Genomic DNA, 9,186 nt, shown 5'->3' on the forward strand with positions numbered 1-9,186 from the left:
TCCTGCCACTGTTGTAGCCACAAAAACCGCTCTTGCGCCTTCTTCCGCAACTGCTGCAGGGATATTTGCTGCATTTTTTTGTCCAAAACCACTTATTGTAAGAACTTACGCGTTACAAATAAACTTCTTTCGACTAACTAATTAAAACATATCATAGTTTTCATATCTTGTGGGTTCAAACTGTATTAATTAATACAAATTTACTTCAACCATATATATTATCTATGAATGTTGAGCTAATCGATGTAAACAATGTTTTCGGAAGTATTTGCATTAGAATCATCGACGAAGATGGGTTTAACCGCGAGGGTACAACAGCATCTCCATTGGATGTAAACCCAAAAATCGTGTCAGAAACGTGAACAAAAACGCGATCCGTTGACCAGAAAGTTGTTATTTTATTTTATTTTTTTTATCATTTTCACATGTTATTTCTCTATATTTACATTTTTACAACTAAAAGTACGAACTTTTTATTTTTTACCAGCCAAGACAATAAAGTATGAAACTATACATGCTAATTTCGAAAATAACATAGTGTTTAAGATCATTGGCATTGTAGCATTTTCTGCCATTGTAGGCGTAGGTGTACGTTGTTTACGGAATTTTGCTCGTATCAAGTAATGAGGGATGTCTTTTACACCATTTTGAAATTTATTGGTAGCTTCTCGGCATTTCTTGCTCCTTACTCGCTTTTGATGGTACTAGTTCTTCCCCTGTTCAACTGGATCGGGTATTTGGTTGCGTGTGTAATGTTTGGGCTCTTAGTTACATGTTTTTATTTGAATGATCACTGACCAACAAGACAAGAGAGGGTCTACTTTTGGTTTCGTGGTTAAATTTACTTCGCTTGATGCAACACCAGAAACCTCCTATGTACCGAATAAATAATCATGCACAACACGTGCCGCGACTCTTTCTATTTTCAAACAATAAAGATTGATTTATACTTAGTCTTGTTCTCGAAAAAGCTTGTTTTGTTAAATTCAAAATACTTAAACCAACTTAAACAAGATAAACTGTTAATTTGAAGTTCAAACACAATTGTCTTCCATGAACTTCAAAGCCACCATACTCGGTGTTATTTTAACTATTTTACATCACTTTGTATATTTATATGTGTATATCTACAACTAAATATTCTCATTATAACTTTGTTCTATAGCAAAGTTAGTTTTCTATTTGAGGAATATAGATAAAACACAAATATTATGTTATTTCAGTTCAACAATGCATTATATTTATAATTGAAACAATTTAAGACATTTATAACTAGTAAAACACATTTCACAATACTCTATAACATATACATACTCATGATCAGCACATAGGCATCTTACGGGGCGGTGGTAGCATGCGTTCTTCTGTCCCGTTTCCATCTTTAACGATGAACACCGTATTCATTCCCCATGTAAGATGTCGTTCGAGATGACAATGCATAAACCACACTCCTATATCATATTAGTAACCAAAATAAAAAAAAATCAAGCATTATCATTGTGATGAAAATAATTAAAGAGCTAGCTCCCTTTTTGCAAGAGGTAATGGGTCAGGCCCATTGGGCCTGACTGGCCCGATAGAAGCCCATGGGCCAGGCCCAATATCGTATAATAGAAAAGCAAGCATTAGTATCTTACCCGGGTTAATAGCCTTGAATCTAATTGTAGCCCAACCATTTATCGGAACAAGAACAGTGTTCCGAAATGGCGGGTCTACCCGGTTATAGCTCAGCGGGTCCTTACACGGGTCGAAGTTACCAAATCCCCACCCGAGGATATAAAAATTAAATCCATGTAAATGCGTTGGATGATCAAGTCCCACAACCAATGTGGTACCTTGAAAAACCACTTCAACGATCGAGTTATACTCTATCACCCTGACTTCTGTGGCTCGCTCGGGCGTTTGTAGAAAAAACGGTAGATTACTACCCGTAAAGTTGTAAAACAAAGGCGGGTTGCTAGGAAAGTTAGTGCCAAAGACACCAGTAATGTGGTTATAGTAAGCTTTAAGTATGTTAATGGATGGAGATACAAAGCTAATATTATTCATACTAGCCGCAAGTCGCGTGCCATTTGGACCGTCACATGTATTGTTTCGACATGGGAATGTGTTTATTGAAATGGTGGAATAAATTTGTGTGTCATATGTATCTAATGGGAATAAAAGGGGGTCTAAAGTTCTAAGACTATCAATAAACTCGAAAGCCGTAGTGGTGTCGTTGTAATAAGGTAACGATGGGAGGATAGGAGAGGTGGTGGAGATATACTCGTCACCATTGTATTAGATTATTGCGGTGGTGGTGGTGTTATCGAAAGTGACATTGGTAGCAGCAGTGTATGCTCTGGCTGCCATGTATTATGTTTGTTTGGTGAGACTAAATATCTCTCTTTTAATGTTAAATTATAATGTTGTTTTTAGTAGGATTGATTTTGTTATTTAAAAGGGGGTGACGGCGTAGCTTGTTGTCAGCATACCTGACTCTCTGTTATAATTAGATTTTGAAACAACATCCACATCCCCTAAAACCACAAAATTTTCAAAGAGACGACACAATCGAAAACTATGAACATCCTTAGAAACAAAAACTGTTCAACATACGAGAAAACGACAAAAACAAAGAAATGATGGGCTTGTAGATCTTAAGATCTACACCATAATAGTACACGATTAGCAACGTAAGAGATATAAGAAGTTCCTTTTCCTCATAAGTAGCGGAATTCTCTACCAAATTTACAATGAAGGCAAAATAGAAGAAGAGCGTCGTGACGAACATCAGATATACGTGCACACCAAGCCTGCATAAGCATAAACAAAAATATTAACCCAACAACATTTACTTTACTTTCGTAAACACAAACAAAATAAACTGTAGTTTTACATGGAAAATCATCAAAATCGTCGTTTTGACAGGGATACTGAACAAAATAGCTTTAACTTTATAAAATTACGATCAAGCGGACTAGCAAAGAATAACATGTGTCGTTTGACACAACATATTATATCCTTTGTCATGACAAAATTTTCTCTTTGGCGCCATTTTTATTAAAAAAAAAGTTAATGATATTTGAGTAAGGTCATTTTGTAAAAGTCAACGGTCAAAATGGTTATGGTAATATTTTCCATTTTACCCAGTTTTAAAAACCGGTATTTCACTCATAATAGGTTTGGTTCAAAAATGGTACGTATAACCTGTTGAACCAGGATGTACCCGGTGGCTCAATCAGGTTGAATAGTTTAACATGTAATTCATTATATAAATACGATAATAAACATCACACATGAATCAAACATTACAAATGAACAATTATCGAGTTAAATAGAAAGTTTGTACTTTTTTACGAACTTAATCAATTACAAAATATGTAAAGAAACAAACCTTTGATTTGCAGGATATAAAATTGGTTAATTAGCAAATCATCTTTTACCGTGTTTACTCATTTCAATTTTGTTCGTTAAATTAAAAGTCATTTTCAAAAAATATGGGTCGCAACAAAATATTAAAAATCTCTTGGTTTTAAAACCGGGTTGCCAGTTTAAACCAGTAATTAAAAAAAACGGCGCTTCGATGTTCCGGGCTTTAAATACCGGTTGCCTTACCAAAATCCAGTATAGTATAGCTGGTTCAACTGGCTGGTAAGTACCGGTTTATAAAACATTGATTTTACCTTTCCTCAATGTAATACCGCTGCTGCATGTTTTGTTGTACAATTTGTTTTACCCGTCGTTCCGCCTCCCGTGTCTGCTGCAGGTACAGTTGTTGCTGCTGCACCTTCTCTTGTACCTCCAGCAGATACAGGAACTGCTGACGCGCTGCCTCCTGCACCTCCTGCAAAAGCAGGGACTGCTTCTGCATTGCCTCTGGCAGTTCCTGCATGACCTGTTGTACATAATGCTTCTTTTGTTGCACCTCCTCTCGCAGCGGGTACAGCTGTTGCTGTTGCTGCACCACCTCCTGCAACTGCTGCAGTTGCAGGAACTGTCTTTGCGCCTTTTCCTGCAACTGCTGCTGATCCAAGAACTCCTCTTGCGCCTCCTCCTGCAACTGCTGCAGATCAACATGTTGTTGCTGCGCCTCCTCCTGCCACTGTTGTAGCCACAAAAACCGCTCTTGCGCCTTCTTCCGCAACTGCTGCAGGGATATTTGCTGCATTTTTTTGTCCAAAACCACTTATTGTAAGAACTTACGCGTTACAAATAAACTTCTTTCGACTAACTAATTAAAACATATCATAGTTTTCATATCTTGTGGGTTCAAACTGTATTAATTAATACAAATTTACTTCAACCATATATATTATCTATGAATGTTGAGCTAATCGATGTAAACAATGTTTTCGGAAGTATTTGCATTAGAATCATCGACGAAGATGGGTTTAACCGCGAGGGTACAACAGCATCTCCATTGGATGTAAACCCAAAAATCGTGTCAGAAACGTGAACAAAAACGCGATCCGTTGACCAGAAAGTTGTTATTTTATTTTATTTTTTTTATCATTTTCACATGTTATTTCTCTATATTTACATTTTTACAACTAAAAGTACGAACTTTTTATTTTTTACCAGCCAAGACAATAAAGTATGAAACTATACATGCTAATTTCGAAAATAACATAGTGTTTAAGATCATTGGCATTGTAGCATTTTCTGCCATTGTAGGCGTAGGTGTACGTTGTTTACGGAATTTTGCTCGTATCAAGTAATGAGGGATGTCTTTTACACCATTTTGAAATTTATTGGTAGCTTCTCGGCATTTCTTGCTCCTTACTCGCTTTTGATGGTACTAGTTCTTCCCCTGTTCAACTGGATCGGGTATTTGGTTGCGTGTGTAATGTTTGGGCTCTTAGTTACATGTTTTTATTTGAATGATCACTGACCAACAAGACAAGAGAGGGTCTACTTTTGGTTTCGTGGTTAAATTTACTTCGCTTGATGCAACACCAGAAACCTCCTATGTACCGAATAAATAATCATGCACAACACGTGCCGCGACTCTTTCTATTTTCAAACAATAAAGATTGATTTATACTTAGTCTTGCTCTCGAAAAAGCTTGTTTTGTTAAATTCAAAATACTTAAACCAACTTAAACAAGATAAACTGTTAATTTGAAGTTCAAACACAATTGTCTTCCATGAACTTCAAAGCCACCATACTCGGTGTTATTTTAACTATTTTACATCACTTTGTATATTTATATGTGTATATCTACAACTAAATATTCTCATTATAACTTTGTTCTATAGCAAAGTTAGTTTTCTATTTGAGGAATATAGATAAAACACAAATATTATGTTATTTCAGTTCAACAATGCATTATATTTATAATTGAAACAATTTAAGACATTTATAACTAGTAAAACACATTTCACAATACTCTATAACATATACATACTCATGATCAGCACATAGGCATCTTACGGGGCGGTGGTAGCATGCGTTCTTCTGTCCCGTTTCCATCTTTAACGATGAACACCGTATTCATTCCCCATGTAAGATGTCGTTCGAGATGACAATGCATAAACCACACTCCTATATCATATTAGTAACCAAAATAAAAAAAAATCAAGCATTATCATTGTGATGAAAATAATTAAAGAGCTAGCTCCCTTTTTGCAAGAGGTAATGGGTCAGGCCCATTGGGCCTGACTGGCCCGATAGAAGCCCATGGGCCAGGCCCAATATCGTATAATAGAAAAGCAAGCATTAGTATCTTACCCGGGTTAATAGCCTTGAATCTAATTGTAGCCCAACCATTTATCGGAACAAGAACAGTGTTCCGAAATGGCGGGTCTACCCGGTTATAGCTCAGCGGGTCCTTACACGGGTCGAAGTTACCAAATCCCCACCCGAGGATATAAAAATTAAATCCATGTAAATGCGTTGGATGATCAAGTCCCACAACCAATGTGGTACCTTGAAAAACCACTTCAACGATCGAGTTATACTCTATCACCCTGACTTCTGTGGCTCGCTCGGGCGTTTGTAGAAAAAACGGTAGATTACTACCCGTAAAGTTGTAAAACAAAGGCGGGTTGCTAGGAAAGTTAGTGCCAAAGACACCAGTAATGTGGTTATAGTAAGCTTTAAGTATGTTAATGGATGGAGATACAAAGCTAATATTATTCATACTAGCCGCAAGTCGCGTGCCATTTGGACCGTCACATGTATTGTTTCGACATGGGAATGTGTTTATTGAAATGGTGGAATAAATTTGTGTGTCATATGTATCTAATGGGAATAAAAGGGGGTCTAAAGTTCTAAGACTATCAATAAACTCGAAAGCCGTAGTGGTGTCGTTGTAATAAGGTAACGATGGGAGGATAGGAGAGGTGGTTGAGATATACTCGTCACCATTGTATTAGATTATTGCGGTGGTGGTGGTGTTATCGAAAGTGACATTGGTAGCAGTAGTGCATGCTCTGGCTGCCATGTAGTAACGACCGTGTGCCAGTATCGCCAGTAGTAAGCAACTCATTTTGAATACACAACTTTGTTAGTCAATTTTTTTGTAATTATAACGTCCTTAAATATTAATAGCTTCCACCTGAAAATCAACGTCCAAAAAGAAACCGAAAACCATCTTGGGCGTTAATAACCCCTTACGAAGCCATTAGAAGTGGTTTCAAGAAAAAAGAAAAGGTGAAAAATGGTGAAAGGGAGTTTTCTGAAGAGCTTATAAAAGATCTAGGCAAGAAAAAGAATTTTTATATTTACACATCCATTGACTCGGGGTTAGCTTTGGATAACTGTTAATAAACTGTTTACTTTTGTAATTGTAGTTTTATATACCCATCAATGTTAGTGATCTCCATTGGCTACTGGCCTGTATTGATATGCGTAATTGGACGATGACCGTCTATGATAGGTATAAATCGTTTTAACTCTATTTTGAACATTGTGTATTATTTTTTAAAAACAGTGCAATTTAATTTGGTCTCTCTTTTTAAAACAGTTACCCAACATTCGTGGCAAAAGAGAGGGATTTATTGTGTGACTATCTAGATGCAAACTTTCCAATATGGGTGGCGTGTCAAGGGTATGATATGGGAAAAACATACAGGGAGCCCCCATTTGAACGAATATATCCAGAAAAAGTTCCTCATCAATCCCCACCTTTAGGCGATTATGGCGTCTGGTTGTGCTTGTTCTTAGAGCGTTTGACAAAAAAACAACCCCTATTTGTAGAGGAAGAAGATACGGTCGTTGTTGCTATGGCGTTTCGTTGGAAGTTTGCTGCGATTTTGTATGCAAACAAAGTTTGGGAAATGGACCGACCTAAAAAGCCGAAGTTGGATGTTTAATTTTTATTATTTCAAGTTGGACTGTTGTGTTTAATGTCTTATTGTTGACTCCTTTTTTTGGTTAGGAAGCTGAGCATTTAATATGCTTTTTAAAACTTAGCTGAACATTTATTATGCTTTGAAAGTTTTTTATAATAGAATTTATTGTTTATTGAAAGTTATCATGCTTTGAAAGTTTATCTATAAATATGCAGCTTCCTCATTTTTAAACACACACCCTTGTAACACATTTCACTTCTAAAATGGCTAATGAATATAATTGTCTGAAACATTTATTAGATGTTGAAAACCAACAAAAAAAAAATGAAAAAACAATAAAACATGAAACATGCTTTTAAATTAATAAACTACAATAAGACTGTTAATCAAAAGATAAAGTTACATTCAATCTAAAACTCGTTTAAATCGAAAGTAAGAACATTGTTCAATGCTTGAATGGTGGAGCATGAGGGGTGATCAAGAAGATTGTCTGTGTTACGCTGTGGATTAGATTTTCGAAGGACGTGATACCTGAGATGGAAGCAGCGCGGTACATTTATTCCGTTTATGACCTGTTGCATGACATCGAGTACAGGTTGGAGGGGCTGTTTCCTCCCCACGAGACGGAATACGTTTGTTTTGTCGGGGCCGACCCACTTGTCTTCTATCCACATGAGGAGGGAGTAAAGGAGTAAAATCATCCGGCACAACCCATTCGGATTCATTTGATACAGGATTTATCGGCTCTGAATAAGAGGCAACGAGGATATCTTTTTTATAATAGTCCATTGCCCAGTGACTACAATCACTTTGTCTCAAATGCTTGCAAACAGCAATAACATGACCACATGGTAAACCCGACGCCTGCCATTTGCGACAACGACATGTTCGGTTCAACAAATCAACTATACAGCGTGCACCACCATCATGGACATTATAACGGTACTGGTCTATGCCCGTAACCCTCCACGTTCTACATTTATGTCTTTTCCGGGATGTTCTGCTTATGCGGAAAGTAAATGATTACTTTTTGCTGTATAAAAATATTCCAAAGGTTAATTAATTTAATTTACAATGCTTGTTTTTTATATGAAATTCAATTATGCATACCTGCATCTTGTCTCCTTTCATAATACCATCTTCTTTGTAGGTCGATGAAGTAATCCGTTAGTTTGGTGATCGGATATTTTCTTTCATCTACTGACAAGGCGTTTATAGACTCTGCACTATTTGATGTCATTAAATTATAACGCCTAATAGGACAATGTGCCCTGGCCCATTTCCCAAAACCGAGATTTGTTAAGGCAGGCCTAACAGACGGACGTTTTGCACAAAGTAACTTGAAATGTCGATTAAAATCGCTGGTAGTATAAGCTTTACACGTTGCCCAGTACAGACGTTGCTCAAGCTTCCCCTTCAATCGAAGATTAACCAACAAATGTCGACAACAAGAATACTTTCGACATGAACTTTCCCTCTCCAAGCTTGTTTGTAGGATAAATCGACCATAAATCTTTGACCAACAATTTTCATAATGTCCTTTCCTTTAATGCTACGTGAGTTGTCGTTAATCAGATACTCAATGCAATTACCGACAACTTTTTTATTTGTGTTGCGATTATGAGGGAATGTTTGCATTTTAAACCAAGTGTGAGTGTCATTAAAAAATGACACATAAAAAGCTTCGGTGTCCTTGACGTTACGTGACCGCAAAAGCCACGCACAACCTTCCGAATTACAACAAACATCAAATCGTTGTTTAGAAGATCTACTAGTTTTAAACTCAAAGCCATCTGTTAGTGCCATCATTCCAAGTTCCAACTGTAATGCTTCTTTGCTCATAAATACTTTGTTTAAAATTGGATTGGCAGACAAGCATGCTTCAGGCTCTTTTGATTTTGAAGAACC

General features: G+C 36.7%; 1 pseudogene; it reads right to left on the reverse strand.

The window, feature by feature from the left end:
* Positions 1-1,320: 1,320 nt before the first annotated feature.
* Positions 1,321-6,473, reverse strand: LOC143573855 (uncharacterized; annotated as a pseudogene).
* Between the last annotated feature and the right edge of the window lie 2,713 nt (positions 6,474-9,186).

Source organism: Bidens hawaiensis, unplaced genomic scaffold (assembly GCF_021521415.1).
Source record: "Bidens hawaiensis isolate Kalapana, Puna unplaced genomic scaffold, B.hawaiensis_p1.1 tig00026657_1, whole genome shotgun sequence".
Lineage (NCBI taxonomy): Eukaryota > Viridiplantae > Streptophyta > Magnoliopsida > Asterales > Asteraceae > Bidens > Bidens hawaiensis.